This window comes from Canis lupus, chromosome X (genome assembly GCF_048164855.1).
Source record: "Canis lupus baileyi chromosome X, mCanLup2.hap1, whole genome shotgun sequence".
In the NCBI taxonomy this organism is placed as follows: Eukaryota; Metazoa; Chordata; class Mammalia; order Carnivora; family Canidae; genus Canis; species Canis lupus.
Genome location: NC_132876.1, coordinates 83,553,668 through 83,572,691, shown reverse-complemented (window position 1 = coordinate 83,572,691; position 19,024 = coordinate 83,553,668). Strand labels below are relative to the sequence as shown.

The 19,024-nt window shown below is 46.3% G+C and overlaps 1 long non-coding RNA gene across 2 annotated transcripts; it reads right to left on the bottom strand.

Annotated features, from left to right (window-relative positions):
• Nucleotides 1-640: 640 nt before the first annotated feature.
• On the bottom strand, nt 641-2,924 carry LOC140627453 (uncharacterized). 2 transcript variants are annotated; one of them, XR_012026180.1, is made up of 2 exons: nt 2,445-2,924; nt 641-855 (listed from the first exon to the last, which is right to left on the bottom strand). It is a non-coding gene; the product is annotated as an uncharacterized lncRNA (long non-coding RNA). The 2 variants fall into 2 exon arrangements; XR_012026181.1 differs by having other exon boundaries at nt 2,717-2,924.
• Between the last annotated feature and the right edge of the window lie 16,100 nt (nt 2,925-19,024).

Below are 19,024 nucleotides of genomic sequence, written 5' to 3'. Positions count from 1 at the left end.
TTCTAATCAGAAGAGCTTACAGAATCAGATGTTGGGGTGCTAGCAAAAACACCAAATGTATTGATTTGCTTGTTTGTTTCTCTTATATTTTTAGTAATGTTAAAGATACCAGAGAGTCTGTTGGAATGGAGGTACAACATTCTTCCACCCTGATGATGTTTGGAGTTGTGGGCTCTGGAGCCTATGGCCAAGAAAGAGTTCTTGAGACATCTTTGGTGGAAAAAGGTGGTTTTATTAAAACTCAGGGACAGGACCCATGGGTGCAAAGAGCTGCACTGGGGTTGTGAGGAATGGCTGATTATATAAGATTTTCTGTCCTATGGAGGGGAGGGTGATGTTGGGAGTCCAGGAAATCGAGTTTATAGGTTTTCTGAAGATTGCTTTCATCTTATCAATCATTAAGACAGTTGCAAACTCATGGAATCATGCAGGCAGGACTGTGATCCTATCAGTTAACTATTTGTTTTTCCCTTTCTTTTGTTCTAGTGCAGCTAGGAACAAAAAGGAATGCCGAGGAATGTCACACACATCCCTCCTGGGGCAGGAAGTGGGCGGGGGCAGGGAGGTGTTAGCTTGTGCTTTGTCCTCAGCTTGCCTTCTGCTCCCTCATCAATACCAACAAATGGACTGATGCTCCATGTTCATGGTTTGGAAGAAAAAAAATTTTTTTTAAGATTTTATTTATTTATTCATAGAGACACAGAGAGAGAATGAGGAGCAGAGACACAGGCAGAGGGAGAAGCAGGCTCCATGCAGGCTCCATGCAGAGAGCCGGACGTGGGACTCGATCCAAGGTCTCCAAGATCACACCCTGGGCTGCAGGCGGCGCTAAACCGCTGTGCCACCGGGGATGCCCTGGAAGAAAAAATTTTGTTAAAATGTCTATACTACACAAAGCAATCTACAGATTTAATGTAATTTCTATCAAAATAACCAACAGCATTTTTCACAGAACTATAACAAATAATACTAAAATTTGTAGGATATTTACATTTAATGTAATTGTTAGGATTTACGTCCTATAGCTTATTACTTTTCTGATTGTTTCCTCTATTTTTGTTTTTTTCTGACTCCTTTTTAAATTATTTGAATATTTCCAGCATTCCAATTTGCCTAGTAAATTTTTGACTATATCCCTTTTAATGTATATTTTAACGGTATTGCTATGAATTTAAATATATATTAGCTTTTCACAGACTGATTGGAATTCATATTTTAAAACTTCATGCGGGGGATCCCTGGGTGGCGCAGCGGTTTAGCGCCTGCCTTTGGCCCAGGGCGCGATCCTGGAGACCCGGGATCGAATCCCACGTCGGGCTCTTGGTGCGTTGAGCCTGCTTCTCCCTCTGCCTATGTCTGTCTGTCTCTCTCTCTCTGTGACTATCATAAATAAATAAAAATTAAAAAAAAAACTTCATGCGGAATGTAGAAAGCCCCCTTTATGTTACTATTGCTGTTTTATATCTATGTGTCATTTATCAATTTATTGCCTCTTTGCTGTGAGCACTCTTCAATATATACTTTATGATAAACAACCAACTTCCTATAAGCATTTCTTCTTTTTTTTAAGATTTTATTTACTTATTCATGAGAGAGACACAGAGAGGCAGAGACCCAGGCAGAGGGAGAAGCAGGCCCCATGCAGGGACCCCGACATGGGACTCGATCCCGGGTCTCCAGGATCAGGCCCTGGGCTGAAGGCGGCGCTAAACCGCTGAGCCACCCGGGCTGCCCAAACATTTCTTCTTTGAAGTGAGCATAAGGTTAAGATTTCTCAGTAGAGGTCACTCACTGAAAGGACATGACAGGAGGAAGATGCTTCCTACAGTTTCTGGTGTAGGGGAAAGGAGTCTTCCCTGTGGATTTTAAGGACATCCATCCTGCCTGAGTCACAGGCCCAGAGCACTATCTCACTGTGACTTGGCAGCCTCAGCCTGGCAAAAGCCAGACCACAGCCCTTTGGATACAGATCTGGTACTCTGAAAACCCCCACCCTGGACCCTGTAAAACCCACGTGTGGCACAAGGGACCACAAAGAGTAGCTCATGTGTATGCCAGTTCCCCTTCTGCACATAACACATGTGCTCTGAAGGCCTTTTGCCCCCGTTGACACCTGTTGTGATGTGGGCCAGAAGTGGCAGTCAAGGAAGAATCCTTAAGACATTTTCGGTGCAAAAAGGTGGGGTTTTTAAATTTAAAAAAATTTTTATTTACTTACTTGAGAGACACAGTGAGAGAGAGAGAGACCATGAGTGGGGTGAGGGGCAGAGGGATAAACAGACTCCCACTGACCCCAGACCCACCAGGCTATTTTCACCTATTACTGGGGACTTTCAACTGCTAAGATGCCCCTGCCATTACATACATAAGGGTGCATCCAGGTCCCCATCCCTCACATAGCCGTTTCACCCCTGCCTGGGATTAACCTGTGCCTCCCGCCTCACCATCGTTTGCAATCCCCTGATGCCTGTCCCGCTGCCGAGTACGCTCCCCATAGGTTTCCCACTAGACCTGTCCCACTCGGACAGTAATCTAGAGTCCTCCGCCCGGCCGTCCGATTCTATACAGCACAGCCCTTCTCCTCTCCCCATTGCTCAGTTTGGTTCCACTGAGGTTCACGCCATCCGTGGGGAGGTGGTAAAGACAGTGCTCGCGGGGACTGCAGCAGCGGGAGTCCCAGGTGCGAGTCTATTCCAGGAACTAGAAAGGCTACAACCTGGGCGGCCTTTCCACGCAGAGGGCGAGGCAAGCTCCGTGATCAAAAGTTGGGCGAAACCGGTGTGGTGTTCTACATGAAGGGCGGGGTGAGCGGGACGTTTTGCGTGAAGGGCGGAATGTGTGGCGTGATCTACGTTGTGGGCCAGGCTATGGACAGGTCTACGTGGTGGGTGGGGTTTGAGGGCGTTCTACGTGTGGGCGGAGCGAGCGGGACGTTCTACGTGAAGGGCGGGACGGTCAGTGTGCTGGGAGGAGCATGTGAGGACGTTCTAAGGGTGGGCGGGCGTGTGGAGCGCTCTACGTGATGGGCGGGACAGGGATATACGTAGGGGGCGGGGTGTGGGGGCGTTCTACGGGCAGGCGGAGCGAGCAGGACGTTCTACGTGTTGGGCGGGGCCAGAGGGTGCGCTCTAACGGTGGGAGGGACTGTGACGTCATTCTACGCGTGGGCAGAACGAGTGGCGTGCTCTACGTGGGGGGCGGGACAAGTGGGTGGTTCTACGTAGGGGGTGGGATGTGAGGGGTGTCCTACGGGCAGGCGGAGCGAGCGGGACGCTCTACGTGTTGGGCGGGGCACGGGGGCGGTCTAACGTAGTGGGCGGGGTTAGACGTCTTGCTACGTGTGTGCGGAGGGAGTGGCGCGCTCTTACGTGTGGGCGGGACATGTGGGTTCTACGTGAAGGGCGTTCTACGTGGGGCAGGGTAAGCGCAGAGGTCTAACGTGGTGGGCGGGATATGTGGGCGGCTCTACGTAGAAGGCGGGGCGTGTGGGGCGGTCTAATGTAAGGGCAGGGCAGGTGAGGGCGTTCTATGTGTGGGCGGGGCGAGTGCCGCGCTCTACGTGGTGGGCAGGACCTGTGGGTCTTTCCACGTGAGGGTGGGGTTTGGGACGTTCTACGTGAGGGCGTGGCGAGTGGGGCGGTCTAACGTGGCGGGCGGTGCACGGGCGCACTCTTGCGTGATGGGCGGGGCACGTGGGGCGTTCTCTATGGGGCGGGGTGTGCAGGACGTGGGGGGCGGGGCGTCAAGTAAGGGGTGGGGAGTCCAGGGGCATTCTAACGAAAGCGGGGCGTCCCTAGGCGCCCCACACGCCCTGCCCACTAGGGTTTCTCGCAGCCCACTGGATGGGGCTTCCAGAGCAAGGGCTTCCTTGCGCTTCCTTGTGGGCGTTGTCTTTCGGGGCGAGAGCTGCGCCCACTAGCGGGGTGGCTGCGGCGTTACCTAACATTTAGGAGCTGGAGCTGTGGCCCGACCGAGTCTCTGAAGATTGTGGTTTCTGTAAACTTGGCCACTGTGTTTTTGTTTTCTTTTCCTATCCGCGTGCCTCAGTTTCTTCAATTACAACTTTGAAATGAAGATGGTAGTAATAGCTAACTCGTGACTGGTGCGGAGCGTCCTGAGCTAGGCTGTGAGCGTACCCTGGGTGGCGCAGCGGTTTGGCGCCTGCCTTTGGCCCAGGGCGCGATCCTGGAGACCCAGGATCGAATCCCACGTCGGGCTCCCTGCATGGAGCCTGCTTCTCCCTCTGCCTGTGTCTCTGCCTCTCTCTCTGTGTGTGTGACTATCATAAATAAATAAAATCTTAAAAAAAAATAAAACGGAATGATGTGTTTTCTAGGGCAAGAAAGGGGCATCCTGATTGGGGGAGATAGGCAGGTGCTAACAGAAATAATAGCTACAGTTAACATTCAGCCCTTAGGTGCTAACACTGTGCTAAGTGCTTTTTTTAAAAAGATCTTATTTATTTATTCATGAAAGACAGAGAGAGACAGAGACACAGGCAAGCTCCATGCAGGGAGCCTGACGTGGGATTCAACCCCGGGTCTCTAGGATCACACCCTGGGCTGAAGGCGGCGCTAAACCGCTGAGCCACCCGCGCTGCCCTGTGTTAAGTGCTTTGCTTTCTTCAGCTTTTATTTTATCTACTAAGAAGCTACCAAGTGAGGACTATCATTATCCCCATTTTATCAGTCCAAGGAGAGCAAAGCATGACACGTTCTTCCAGGTGCTGGGCCTCTCTGCTGAGCTCTCACCCCTCCTACATCTCAGTCTCTTGTTTGTGAGTCCTCTGCACTCCAGGCACTCTTGGGATTGGCGGAGTGCTCTCCCATCACATTTAATTGGAAAATTCACATAGTGTTCTCACACTTTAAAAATCTCTAGGTATTTTAATTATACTTCCTTTCTCATGCGTAATTCTGTTTTCATCTTAATTTTATCTTAATTGAATTTGACTGGCCTCAGGGCACCTGGGTGGTTCAGTGGTGAGCGTCTGCCTTGGGCTCAGGTCGTGATCCTGGGGTCTTGGGATCGAGTCCCGCTTCAGGCTCCCCACGGGGAGCCTGCTTCTTCCTCTGCCTATGTCTCTGCCTCTCTCTGTGTGTCTCTCATGAATAAATAAATAAAATCTTAAAATATATATGTTAAAAAATGGTCTTTTTCTTTTTAGTGGTGTTTGGTTTTGAAACCAGAAACTAAAGGCCTCTTAAACCCTCCATTCTAGACTTTTCATTCCTGGGTGTGGGCAGCTACCTACCACATTTATCCGGCACTTGCTGCATTCTGTCCCTCCTGATGTGACCACCGGGAAATGCCTTTTCCCAATCAGCCGAGGGACACGATGCACCTGTCAAAACAGCTCTTCCACAGCTTTGCAGCATATTTGCTGGGTTCTTGTCCCATGGAGCCAAAGAATGAACCTTGCAGACAAAGGATGAAGTGAGAGTTTATTTTGTTTTATTTTTAAATTTAATTTAATTTTTAAATATTTTATTTAAGTTCAATTTACCAATATATAGTATAACACCCAGTGCTCATCTTATCATGTGCCCTCCTTAATGCCCATCACCCAGTTACCCCATCCCCTTCTGCAACCCTTTGTTTCCCAGTTAGGAGTCTCTCATGGTTTGTCTACCTCTCTAATTTTTTCCCTACTCACTTTCCCTCCTTTCCCTTATAGTCTCTTTCGCTATTTCTTATATTCCACATATGAGTGAAACCATATGATAATTGTCTTTCTCCAACTGACTTACTTCACTCAGCATGATAACCTCCAGTTCCATCTATGCCGATGTAAATGGTAAATATTAATCCTTTCTGATGGCTGAGTAATATTCCATTGTGTGTGTGTGTGTGTGTGTGTGTGTGTGTATTACATCTTTATCCTTTCATCTGTCAAAGGACATCCTGGCTCCTTCCACAGTTTGGCTATTGTGTACATTGCTGTGATGAACATTGGGGTGCAGGTATCCTTTCACTACATCTGTATCTTTGGGATAAATACCCAGTAGTGCAATTGCTGGGTCATAGGGTAGCTCTATTTTATCTTCTTGAGGAACCTCCACACTGTTTTCCAGAGTGGCTACACCAGCTTGCCTTCCCACCAACAGTGCAAAAGGGTTCCTCTTTCTCCACATCTTCTCCAACATTTGCTGTTTCCTGTCTTATTAATTTTAGCTATTCTTACTGGTATAAGATGATATCTCATTGTAGTTTTGATTTATATTTCCCCAATGGCAAGTGATGTGGAGCATTTTTTCATGTGCTTGTTGGCTATGTGTGAGGTGAAAGTTTATTAAGAGAAGGTGAGAACAGGGGGTAGCCCAGGTGGCTCAGCAGTTTAGCGCCGCCTTCAGCCCAGGGTGTGATCCTAGAGACCTGGGGCTGAGTCCCACGTCAGGCTCCCTGCATGGAGCCTGCTTCTCCCTCTGCCTGTGTCTCTGCCTCTCTCTCTCTCTCTCTCTCTCTCTCAAGAATGAATAAATAAATAAAATCTTTTTAAAAAAAAAAGAGAAGGTGAGAACAGAAAGGAAAGAAACACTCTAGAGTGAGTGGGGCTCTGAGTGGGTTGCCACGGTCTTTTATAGAAAGCTAACCAGGGACCTTGGTAAATATCCATAACATTTAAGACAAACAAGGTGTATTTAAAAATATTATGAAAATATCTCACCTATATTTAAAACAAGGTAGATTTGTTATGTTCCTTTCTCTCTGGTTAATATCTTGTCTATAACATTTCTCAACAACTGGGATTTCTGCAAATTTGGTTCGTAGCCCCCTACCTGTCTCTCCCTACTTTGCCTCCCCTGTCCCTTACTCACTGGCTATAAACCCCTCGAGGACAGGAAATGTGTATTCTGCATTTCTGTGCACCCAGACACCCAGAAAAGTCCCAAGTGCGTGACGGGAGTTCAAAGAAGTTTCGTTATATGAACACTCAGTGGTTTGGTATTTGTTACATTAATTTTTTTAAATTGGGAAGCTTTAATACACTGGGTAACTTGCCATAAGCATGCGTCGTGCTGTTGGTTTTGCAATTATATGTGTATATACACACACACACACACAAAGGCATAAGTAACAAGCACATAAGCATGATGAATCGCTCAAATGAACACTTCCATGTAGACATTATTCATTTCAAGGAACAGAGCATATTGTGTGTCCGAGCGCTCTAGCCGAAGACCACCAGGGACACACATGAGGTTGAGCAAGTTGGATTTATCACTCAGCGCAGCGAGGAAGAATGCACAACAGTGTGGTGTCTCAGTAAGGGGGTGTGATAAAAGACCTGCAGGATATGGGCCTCTGGTAGGTGATTTGGGGGAGGATTAGAGAAGCCAGATGTGGCTTTAGATTGGGTGCTGTCAGGAAGCAGGGGGTGTCTGAAGCCTGTATGGTGGAAGGAGTGAAGAAACGCTAAAAGTAATCGGTAAAGAAGCACGAGTCACTCACACTAGCTGACAAAGGGAGGGTATTCGATCATTGTGGTTTGGACAATGTGTTTTTGTTTGTGGTCAGACATGATTAGAGATGTTGTCTTGATTCATCCCAGCTGTAGAGTGACCTGGTCTGTTTTTCTACTGTAAAAATGCTCCCGTTCAGCAGAGGAATCCCAAGGCCCAGCTGTGTCAGGCCAGCTTCCTTTCCTACCAGCATCCCAGAATTCCCTTCCCATCTACTCTCCATAACAGTCCCCCCCCAAAGGTAACTGTTATCCTGATTTCTCCCAGGCTAGGTTAGTTGTGTCTGTGTTTGAACTTATCTAAATGGCATCGCATGGTATGTGCCCTTTGAGGTCAGCTTTCCAGCCATCGTTATCTTTATGACTTTCACCCACATCGTTGCATCGACCTGTTGTTTGTTTCCATTACTCTCGAGTATTCCACTCTATAGATTTACCACAGGTCCTTTGTCCGTTCTTTTTTTTTTAAGATTTTATTTATTTATTCATGAGAGACAGAGAGAGAGAGGCAGAGACACAGGCAGAGGGAGCATCAAACTTTTATTGAAGTATAATTGACAATATTTGTCTCCTCACACTCTAGGACTTTCGGGGCTTTAACTTAGGAAGCAGAGTTCCCTGGTGTGGAGAGGCAGCTGAACAAGTGGTCCTGACTCTGTCCTGAAATGTACCTTCCCCCATTGGGGTTCTCCTGCTTTAGTAATCTCTGCCGCAATAAAAAAAAAAATTAATATCTACTCTCTCGGCAACTTTCAAACTTGAATTCTTTATGTATTTTGGAGAGTAGCCCCTTATCCAATAGAGGATTTGCAAATACGTTCTCCAATTCAGTAGGTTGCCTTTTCATTTTGTTGATTTTTTTGGAATACATGAAGGTGGAAGAATCCATCTGTTACAAAGTTAACACAATATTATTGACTATATTCCCCATGCTATACATTATATCCCCATGACTTACATATTTTAGTACTGGAAGTTCCTATTTCTTGATCCCCCTTACTCATTATCTCCACCCATTAATCCTCTTCCCCTCTGGCAATCACCAATCTGTTTTCTCTATTTCTAAGTCTGGGCTATGTTTTGTTTTGTTTGTTTGTTTTGTTTCTTATGTTCCACATAAAAGTGAAATCATGTGGTATTTGTCTTTCTCTGTGATTTATTTCACTTAGCAGAATACCGTCCAGGTCCACCCATGTGGCAAATGGCAAAATTTCATTCTTTTTAATAGCTTTACAAGTGGATATCTCAAATTTTATTCTGTTTGTTCTAGAGGGCAATGATTACTTGGGTTGAATTATGGAGAGATTATTTTTATTTAAAATTTCATACCCTGGAGCACCTGGGTGGCTCAGTGGTTGAGCATCTGCCTTCAGCTCAGGTTGTGATCCTGGGGTCCTGGGATCGAGTTCCGCATCGGGTTCCCCACAGGGAGCCTGCTTCTCCCTCTTGTGTCTCTCATGAATAAATAAATAAAATCTTTTTTAAATAAAAATTTTATACCCCAAATAATACTTCCAGTGTGATACAGGCTTAACAGAGACAGAAAGCATGGGCACACCATTGGTGCCAGGTCTGCCCTTTGCAGCCAACACTAGCCATAGGTGGGGGCCAGTGCAGGAGGCCATAAAGGGGCCCAAAGATGTCTATTCCACTCGTGCAAAAAAGCAAAAAGCAAAAGAGCAAGATTTTGTTTAACGACACATCAAGGCTGTTCAAAGTACCCAAGTAGAAACCCTTCATCTGTTCAGCACCTGTTTGGTCTCCTGCTATCTAGACAGCCAGGTCCTGAACAGTGAGCTCTATATTCCCTTTCAGTGGGTCAGAGTCTTTCATTGCCTGCTCTCCCTCACCCATCCCTGGCATCTTTAGATGGGACAGGCCAGAGCAATGGCATTCCTGCTCTCTTCTGCTCTTCTTTTTTTTTTTTTTTTTTTTTTTTTTTTAATTTTTACTTATTTATGATAGTCACAGAGAGAGAGAGAGAGAGAGGCAGAGACACAGGCAGAGGGAGAAGCAGGCTCCATGCACCGGGAGCCCGATGTGGGATTCGATCCCGGGTCTCCAGGATCGCGCCCTGGGCCAAAGGCAGGCGCCAAACCGCTGCGCCACCCAGGGATCCCATCTTCTGCTCTTCTTCACACAGGCCGATCTGGTTCTCCACTAGAAACTGGCAACTTCTGTCTGAGGCTATTACACCAAGTGAGCGTCATTGAAGCTTTCACTTAAAAGAGACTGCCATCCCCTGTACCAATGTGTTTAACACAGCCAGGGGTCAGAGGGCCCCAGAAGAGTCTCTGCCCACAGTTGAGTCTTTTCTGTGCTGGGTAGAGTGGCTGCAGCAATGGTTATTGGTCCATTGGATATGAGATGGTAGTTAAAGTCAAGGAGGCAGGTCACCTGGGGGTGGATCCCAATTCTTTCACCGTACAGCTGGGTGGCTCTTACCCAGACCCTGTGGCCATCCCTGATTTGCCCTGTATGTCGGGCCTACTGCCAATGACAGCAAGGATGGAACTTCCATGACACTGTGTCTTCCACTAGTGATTGATCATTGGACATTGGCTCTTCTTCCAAGTCCTTTAAGAATAATAGGCACGCCATTGGTCAGTGCCCTGAGAAAATGGATCATCGGGTTTCACAGGGGAGACCGGGTTTTTAAAAATCAGTGATTTATTTTTTTAAGATTTTATTTATTTATTCATGAGAGACACAGAGAGAGAGAGAGTCATATACACAGGCAGAGGGAGAAGCAGGCTTCCTGCGATGAGCCTGATATGGGACTTGATCCCAGGACCTGAGCTGAAGGCAGACACTCAACCACTGAGCCACGCAGGTACAGAAAGCAGACACAGAAATCAGGTGAAGTAATAGGTGATGTTTGAGGCCTGGGTAGGAAATTTCTTTCCTCTTCCACACATTCAGAAACACTAATCTTTGGACTCTTACAGTATGCCAAGGTTATGCCAAGTGAAGGGATGAAGAGCACTATAAAATGGAATCTGCTCTGAAGGAGCTGAGAAATCTATCCTGACGACACCACCATGAACATTATGAGGAGCAAGGAAGACAAGAGTTGGCACTGGCTGGGAGGGTAGTGTGGCCCGAGGCTGCTGGTACTGAGAAGGGGGGAGGAATTAGGGTGGAGGTGGAACTGCCATAATGAAAAGACTTCAGAGGGCTTTGATCCAGGCTCAAAGAAGGCACATTCCCTCACCTCCCACCCCCATCAAGAGGCCAAGGTGGTCGGTGGCCCTCTGTGGGTAGAGGGTCACAAAGCACACTGTTGTTCCCCAGAGCACTGCCTCCATCTGCTGCATGGTGAGGCTTATTGGGTCCCAGGCCACCAGAATGAAGAGCCCAGGTCCCATTGGCAGGGCAGTGGTTGAAACTGGCTCCTGATACACCAGGAACAGTGTCCTACAAGGGTGCTATTGCAATGCAGCCCCTCTGTCCCCCAGGGGCAGAGGCTGAACCGTAGTTCCTAACATAGAATCCAGCACTTGACTGAGAAATGACTCCAAGAACCAATGCACACCAGCTTTCAAAAGTACTATGCATCTGCCACAGGGGGCTCCTCTGGGAAAGGTCCTGAGGGAGCAGGGGATTAACTGCAGTTGAGAAGGAGTGTGCAGGAAGGGCCTGGGGAGTAGGGATATCAGCCACGATCTAAAGAAAGAAGAGAATGCCTTGTGGATGGACAGAAATGGTTGTGGGTGGGGGCACCCAGGAAGGGCTGAAGGGAGGCCAGCTCCGGTGCCGGCTGGGGGTCACTCTTCCAAGAGGGGGTGGGCAGAGGTTTCCCAGGATGTGGGGGCAGGGCTGGATTCCCCTCAGGGAATGAGCCCCAAGAAGCCCTCTAAGCAAAGGGAGCAGAAGAGGATGCTCCTCAGCAGCAGAGGGTGCTCCTCAGCAACAGAGGGAGGCTTGACAGGGAGCCGTAGGCCAGGTGAAAGCCAGCCACTGAGGGCCATGGGGCTCTTCCAGAGGAGTCCTGAGCATGTTCCATCTCCCTAGCTGGCTCTGCCAGGCTGTCCGTATGCTGAAGACTTTGGGCTCTGCCCCCCTGTGGAAAGGAGACAAAGTGTGTTGGTGGGGTCTCAGGTCAGGGCAATGGCCTTTTTGTTTGGGTGAGAGGGAAGGAAGAAGTGGTAAGAGGAAGTGTCCTGAGTCATTATCGTGTTCCTGGTGAGCATAGGTAGGGGCTTGTGCCCTCTGTCTCACACAAAGCAAAGAGAGCTGTGTCAAGATGCTTTAGGGAACAGGGAAATGCTTTGTAGTGCTCTGGATGAATTTCGTTGCAGTGGCCCTCCTAGCAGGCTGGGAGAGTTAATGAAGATGACCCAGGCCACCCACTCAGCAGCAACAGCTTCATCTTTAGAATGATGGGAAGCTTCTTGTCTTATAGACACAGGACTGCAGAGAGAGCATAGATGGGGTCACTCAAAGTGTAGGCCCAAGGGACCAATATTGTACCCCAGTAAGGAGATCGTATTTTTTTTAAATTTTATTTATTTATTAAAAAATTAAAAAAATTTTTTTTATTTATTTGCTTGAGAGAGCACACAAGTGAGAGGCAGAGGAGCAGACTCCCCTGCTTAGCAGGGAGCTGGACACCAAGCTCCATCTCAGGACCCTGAGATAGTGACCTGAGCTGAAGGCAGACACCCAACCAACTGAGCCACCTGGGTGCCCCATGGAGATTATCTTCAATACAGAGAACCCAGCCAGATGGGAAAGACTCCATAAATATTGTTCTAAAATACTGCTTTAGGGGTGCCTGAGTGGCTCAGTTGGTTAAGCATCTGCCCCTCCCCCCTACTTGTATGCACTCTCTCAAATAAAAAACTACTTTAATTCCTAATGATCCCATATCCCAATGGAACTAACAAAGTTAACTTTTAACCTTTTATTTACCAATAATTTCAAACTTAGAGATAATTTCCATAAACAATACAGAGAACTCCTATGTGCCGTTCAGCCAGATTCAACAGTTGTTAGTATTTTGCCACATTTGTTTTAAGATTCTTCCCCTCTATCTCCCCCCAACCCCACCACCACACACATTATGTATGTATTTTTTACCCCAAACCATTTGAGAGTAAGTTGTGAACATGATGCTTCTGTGCCTCTCAACGTCTCTGTGCATTTCCTTTTTTTTTTATTTTTTAATTTTTTTTTATTTTTTATTTTTTTATTTTTTATTGGTGTTCAATTTACTAACATACAGAATAACCCCCAGTGCCCGTCACCCATTCACTCCCACCCCCCGCCCTCCTCCCCTTCCAACACCCCTAGTTTGTTTCCCAGAGTTAGCAGTCTTTACGTTCTGTCTCCCTTTCTGATATTTCCCACACACTTCTTCCCCCTTCCCCTATATTCCCTTTCACTATTATTTATATTCCCCAAAAGAATGAGAACATATAATGTTTGTCCTTCTCCGACTGACTTACTTCACTCAGCATAATACCCTCCAGTTCCATCCACGTTGAAGCAAATGGTGGGTATTTGTCATTTCTAATAGCTGAGTAATATTCCATTGTATACATAGACCACATCTTCTTTATCCATTCATCTTTCGTTGGACACCGAGGCTCCTTCCACAGTTTGGCTATCGTGGCCATTGCTGCTATAAACATCGGGGTGCAGGTGTCCCGGCGTTTCACTGCATCTGTATCTTTGGGGTCTCTGTGCATTTCCTAAGGACAAGTATGTTCTACCTACCACTGTCTTAGCTCAGGCTGCTACAACATAATACCACAGACTAAGTGGCTTCAGCAACAAAAATGTATTTTCTCACAGTTCTGGAGGTGAGAAGTGCAAGGTCAAGGTTCTAGTTAACTCCATCTCTAATGAGGGCTTTCTTCCTGATGTGTTGGTAACTCCCTTCTCATTGTGTCCTCACGTGGCCTTTCCTTGTGTGTGGACATCAGGGAGAAGGGGGTGCACCCGTGTGAGCAAGGTCTCTAAAGTCTTCCAATCTTCCCGGGGCAGGGCCCTTCCCTTACAATCTCCACTTAACCTCATTACTTCTTAATTACTTCTTCAGAGACCCCATCTCCAAACACAGCCATACCGAGTGTTAGGGCTTCAACATATAAATTTGAGGAGGGGCACAAACATTGAGTCCATTAACAACAACCAACACAATGCAGTGGTTATAAAAATCAGGAAATTTGGGCAGCCCAGGTGGCTCAGTGGTTTAATGCCACCTTCAGCCCAGGGTGTGGTCCTGGAGTCCTGGGATTGAGTCCCACATTGGGCTCCCTCCATGGAGCCTGCTTCTCCCTCTGCCTATGTCTCTGTCTCTCATGAATAAATAAATGAAATCTTTAAAAAAAAGATATTTTAAAAAATCATGAAATATAACATTGACACAACTGTGTTACATCCACCCCTAGATCTCATTCATTTTCACCAGTTCCAATACAGGATCTGATTTGGGACCACACATTGGATTAGTTATGTCTCTCTAGTTTCCTCTAATTTGGAACAGTTTCTCAAATCTTCCCTTGATGTTATGGGCTGAATTGTTTCCAGCTGCCCACTACCCCCTGCCAATTCATGTGTTGGAGTTGTAACCCCCAGCATATCAGAATGTGACTCTATTTGGAGATGAGGTCTTTAAAGAGGTAATTGAGGTTAAATAAATTCATACGGGTGGGCCTCCTCCAATCTGTCTGGTGTCCTTATAAGGAGAGGAAGTTAGGGAGCACCTGGGTGGCTCAGTGGCTGAGCATCTGCTTTTGGCTCAGGGGTGATCATGGGGTCCTGGGATGGAGTCCTACATCGGGTTCCCTGCAGGGAGTCTGCTTCTCCCTCTGCCTGTGTCTCTGCCTCTCTCTGTGTCTCTCATGAACAAATAAATAAAATCTTTTTAAAAATAAGGAAAGGGTGGTGCAGCGGTTTGGTGCCCCTGGGTGGTGCAGCGGTTTGGTGCCTGCCCTTGGCCCAGGGCACGATCCTGGAGACCCGGGATCGAATCCCACGTCAGGCTCCCTGCATGGAGCCTGCTTCTCCCTCTGCCTGTGTCTCTGCCTCTCTCTCTCTCAGTCTGTGACTATGATGAATAAATAAATAAATTTTAAAAAATAAAAAAAATAAAATAAAATAAAAATAAGGAAAGGAAGTTAGGACACAGATACATACAGAGGGAAGACCATGTGAAGACAGGGAGAAGGCGGCCATCTATAAGCGAAGGAGCAAGACCTCAGAATAAGACTGAACCTGGTGACATTTTCATCTTGGACTTCTGGCCTCTGGAACTGTGAGGAAATAGATCTCTGTTGAAGCCACTCAGCCTGTGGTGCCTTGTCATGGCAGTCCAAGCAAGGTAATATCCTTGATTTGTGTGACCTCAACACTTTTGAAGGTTATGTGCTTTGAGAATGGCTCTCAGTTTGGATCTATGTCATGTTTTCTCATGATTGGATTCAGATCATGCACCTCTGGTAGGAATGCCACAGAAGTGATGCTGTGTCCTTCTCAGTGCTTCATATCTGGAGGCATCATTTCCTCTCTGATTTTGGTTTTTCCCCAAGGTGTAACACAGACTTGTTTTCAGGTAGGAACTCTACCTCACTCCTCACAGAGCAGTATGACTAGGAAAGTGATGAGAAATCCCCACCTGTGTTTCCTACATTGCCCAGAGTGGACAGGAATGTATGGTTACAAGCTGTGCCACCTGAGGATGTGGCTGTGTATGGCCCTCCAGCTGGAGGAAGCTGGACCATTCTCAGGAGCCTGATGCTGGAGAGTTGGAGCCACCTGGTCTCTATGGGCAAGGATAGCTTCCCTGTGCACGTGGGCATTTCAGGTTGGTATTTTCCATTCAGAGCTTTTACCTCTTGGGTTCTGAAGGCTGGGAGATTGCTCCAGTGATGAAAACATTTGTGTTTTTTTTTTTAAAACAACATTTTATTTATTTATTCACGAGAAACAGAGGCAGAGACATAGGCAGAGGGAGAAGCAGGCTCCCTGTGGGGAGACTCAATCCCAGGACCCCGGGATCACAACCTGAGCCCAAGGCAGATGCTCAACCACTGAGCCACCCAGGTGTCCCATGACGAAAACATTTGACATGTGAAATAGGGATATTTGCCTCACAGGGCTTTTGGGAGGATCAGACAAACTTATTGGTAGAAAGCCCCTCACACAGTGGTCAGGGGGAGCCATAGTAGAGGCTGTGTAAGTGTTGGCTATTATTATTGTTATTTCTTTTTTTTAAAAGATATTTTATTTATTCATGAGCGAGAAAGAGAGAGAGAGAGAGAGAGAGAGAGAGAGAGAGAGAGGCAGAGACACAAGCAGAGGGAGAAGCAGGCTTCATGCTAGGAGCCTGATATGGGACTGGATCCTTGGGTCTCCAGGATCACGCCCTGGGTTGAAGGTAGCGCTAAACCGCCGAGCCACTGGGGCTGCCCTGTTGTTATTTCTGTTACTGCATGCCTATCCCCATCCCCCTGCCCCCAACCAGAATGCCCCCTTCTCTCCCTAGAAACCCCCACAAGTTCCTCAGGATGCTCACAGCCTAATTCTGAATCCTCTACTTATTACTATATTACAGTAATAACAATCCTTGGTATTTATTTTTAAGTAAAACATGGAGCCCAATGTGGGGCTTGAACTCATGACCATGATGAGATCAAGACCTGAGTGGAGATCAAGTCAAACATTCAACTGACTAATAATACTAATAACCAATAGTATTGGTGCCCCAATAATCCTTGGTATTTATAATCCTCAAACACAGTGTGTGTGATCACCCTTCTCTTCTCAAAAATTTAGAAAGCCGAGTCCCAGAAAGGCCTAGGAATAAGGTGCTCAAGTGTCTACATATCACAAGCATCTGAGGTAGGATTCATAGCTTTAGAGCCAGACCTAATAGGCAGGCCATTATGCAGCATTCTCTCTCTCTCTCTCTCTCTCTCTCTCTGATGCCTTCCCCCATTGAACTTTCAGCCCCAGTGATCTGGGTGGAGGGCAATATACCTACCCCTGACTCGGGAAGCTCTGCCTCAAGCACCCAATGTTCCCCAGGACAAAAATTGGGAGTGGGTCAGTAAGTTTGGTATGAGGTACAGCTTCTTCCCTTCCCAGCACTGGGAATGGGCTTGCCACTGAGACCCTCCTGATCTGGGCAATGATGGAGAATCAGGAGAGCTAGTCAACCAGGGAGCCAGGGGAGGGGTGGGTAGGTCTGAACTGAAAGAGCCTGACCAGTAGAGACATGGAAGGGTGATGCTGTATGGAATTAGATGAGCAGAGCATGGCAGCAAGGATGGGAGGTTAAGGAGGCTGATGAGGAATTGTGAGGGCCGTGAGCAGGGCCCACTGGGAACATACCTTGCATGGAGTCAGGCTATAGTGACGTGGAGGGTAGGGATGTAGAGGCTGGACATAGTTAGTAGAGTCTAGGGCAAGAGTAAAGTATTTAGTTTATTCAGGGCGAGGCCGCGGTATCCACCTTTTTTTTTTTTTTTTTTTTGGTTTGATGGATAATTTTTAAGGTATCCACCTTTAAATATGCAGTTGTCTCTGTTTTCTGGACTGGAGTTTCCAACCTTGGTACTATTGACATTTGGGTCTGGATCATTCTTTGTTGCGGAGGCTGACTTGTGCATCATAGGATGTTTGCCAGCATCCCTGGTCTCCCACTGGATGAAGTATCATCCCTCCCAGTTATGACAACCAAAAAAGTCTTTAGGCCTTGACAGATGGTCCCTGGAGGACAAAACTGACCCCATCCGAGAACTACTGATCTAAAGAAACTCTATGTTTCATGTAGTTTACTATAGGAGTCGGCAAACTTTTTCTTTCTTTTTTTTTAAAGATTTTATTTATTCATGAGAGACACAGAGAGAGAGGCAGAGACACAGGCAGAGGGAGAAGCAGGCTCCATGCAGGGAGCCCGATGTGGAACTCGATCCCGGGTCTCTAAGATCAGGCCCTGGGCCGAAGGCAGGCGCCAAACCGCTGAGCCACCCAGGGATCCCCCAAACTTTTTCAATGAAAGGCTAGGTAGGAAATACTTCAGGACTTCTGGGCCATATATGGTCTCTACCTGTCTCTGCCATGGTAGTGGGAAAGCAGTCTAGACAACTTCTAAAGAAGTGGGCATGGCTGTGTTCTAATAAAACTTTAGTTATGAATGCTACTATTTGATAGATTTTGGATACTCACCCTTTATCAGATATGTCAGTTGTAAATATCTTCTCCCATTCTATAGACTGTCTTTTAGTTTTGTTGATTGTTTCCTTCACTATGCAGAAGCTTTTATCTTGATGAACTCTCAAAAGTCCATTTTTGCTTCTGTTTCCCTCATCTCTAGAGACATGTCTATTAAGAAGTTGCTGCAGCCGAGGTCAAAGAGGTTACTGCCTGTGTTCTCCTCTAGGATTTTGATGGTTTCCTGTCTCACATTTAGGTCTTTCATCCATTTTGAATTTATTTTTGTGTGTGGTGTAAGAAGGTGGTCCGGTTTCATTCCTCTGCATGTTACTGTCTAGTTTTCCAAACACCATTTGTTGAAGAGGCTATTTTCCATTGGATAGTTTTCTCTGCTTTGTCAATGATTAGTTGACCATGTAGTTGTGGATCCATTGCCAGGTTTTCTTTTCTGTTCCATTGATCTATGTGTCTGTTCTTGTGCCAGTACCATACTGCCTAGATGACTACAGCTTTGTTGTTTTGTTTTATTTTTTAAAAGGTTATTTATTTATTTGCGAGAGACACAGAGAGAGAGGCAGAGACATAGGCAGAGGGAGAAGCAGGCTCTCCACAGGTAGTCTGATGCGGGACTCAATCCTGGGACTCCCGAATCACACCCCAAGCCAAAGGCAGACACTCAACTGCTGAGCCACTCAAGCATCCCATGATGCCTCCAGCTTTGCTTTTCTTTTTCAGGATTGCTTTGGCTATTCGAAGTCTTTTTTGTTTCTGTACAAATTTTAGGATTGTTTCTTCTAGGTCTGTGAAAAATGCTATGGATACTTTGATAAGCATTGCATTAAACGGGTAGATTGCTTTGGGTAATAGAGGCAGTTTAACAATGTTTGTTCTTTCAATCTGTGAGCATAGAAATTCTTTCCATTTCTTTGTGTCATCTTTAATTGCTTTCATTAGTGTTCTATAGTTTTCAGAGTACAGATGTTTTACCTTTTTGGTTAAGTTTATTCTTAGGTATCTTACTGTTTATGGTACAATTGTAAATGGGATCAATGCCTTGATTTCTCTTTCTGCTGCTTCATTACTAGCGTGTAGAAATGCAACAGATTTCTGTACATTGATCTAATGTCCTGTGACTTTACTGAATTCATGTATTAGTTCTAGAAAATTTTTCATGGTGTCTTTTAGGTTTTCTATATAGAGTATCATGTCATTGCAAATAGTGAAAGTTTGATTTCTTCCTTGCTGATTTGGATACTTTTTCTTTTTGTTGTCTGATTGCTGAGGCTAGGACTTCCAGTACTATGTTAAATAACAGTGTTGACAAGACATCCCTGCCTTGTTGCTAACTGTAGAGGAAAAGCTCTCAGTTTTTCCCCCTTGAAGATAATATTAGCT